Source organism: Cyprinodon variegatus, unplaced genomic scaffold, assembly GCF_000732505.1.
Source record: "Cyprinodon variegatus isolate N-32 unplaced genomic scaffold, C_variegatus-1.0 Scaffold698, whole genome shotgun sequence".
Taxonomy (NCBI): domain Eukaryota; kingdom Metazoa; phylum Chordata; class Actinopteri; order Cyprinodontiformes; family Cyprinodontidae; genus Cyprinodon; species Cyprinodon variegatus.
Window position 1 is genome coordinate 85,709 of NW_015151151.1, and position 856 is coordinate 86,564.

The 856-nt window shown below is 37.7% G+C and overlaps 1 protein-coding gene across 1 annotated transcript in view; it reads left to right on the forward strand.

Annotated features, from left to right (window-relative positions):
* Positions 1 to 856, forward strand: part of dennd2d (DENN/MADD domain containing 2D) — a 64,111-nt gene that overhangs the window by 33,013 nt on the left and 30,242 nt on the right. The window lies entirely within an intron of this gene.

The window sequence follows — 856 nt, forward strand, 5'->3', positions numbered from 1 at the left end:
TTCCACATTCTTACATAATTTCAGAATTCCCTGACTTTTAACTGACACAGGATTAGTTTTCCCGGATAAATAAATGCAGCAACAAGACAATAATAATAACATAACAGGTCACCAATTTAACATGTTTAGCTCTATAACATTTAAATGCATCTCTCCAATGTCTAAGAGAAAAAAAAAACATTTTTTAATGTACGACCTGCATCACTCTACAGAAGACAGCCATATGATAGCCATATTTACACTGTGCGCATTATGCCAGTTTTCCTAATCCCTGACCAATAATTTTTAATCTAGGGTTATCTGGGTGGTGGGTAAAATAGGTGGTGGGTGTGTTACTCTACTTAAATTTTTTGTTGTTTGTTGTTTTTTAGCCTGCCAAGTCGAAAAAAATTCTGTCTGATTTGTGCCAATTCCCGGACAAAAATCACGCCATCTGGCCAAAAATCACACGGCTTTTTCAAGTCACCCGAGAATGTGTACAAAACAACAAAAATGGCGCTGGCAACGCTTGAGGGTCCTTTTTTAAGCAAATGTCGGTGATTTAACAGTAATTTTAAGTGATAATTTTTTTTTGCGATCATTGCACTTGCCCGGCGGGCAAATGCAATGAAATTTTTACTCTCCCGACAATAAAAACTACTTGCCATCCAGCCCTGATATATGATGTGAAGTGCAGAGGCCCAAGAATTGACCCTTGTGCCCTTCATGTGTTTGTTTTCAGAAAGTTAGAAGTCACATTATTGATCTCTACACACATTGCTCTCTCCCTTTTAGATATGGTTTAAACCACTGTGGATATCAGACAGTTCTTGTAGCTGAATGTCGTGGTTTACTGTGTCACATCCAGAAAAAAGCA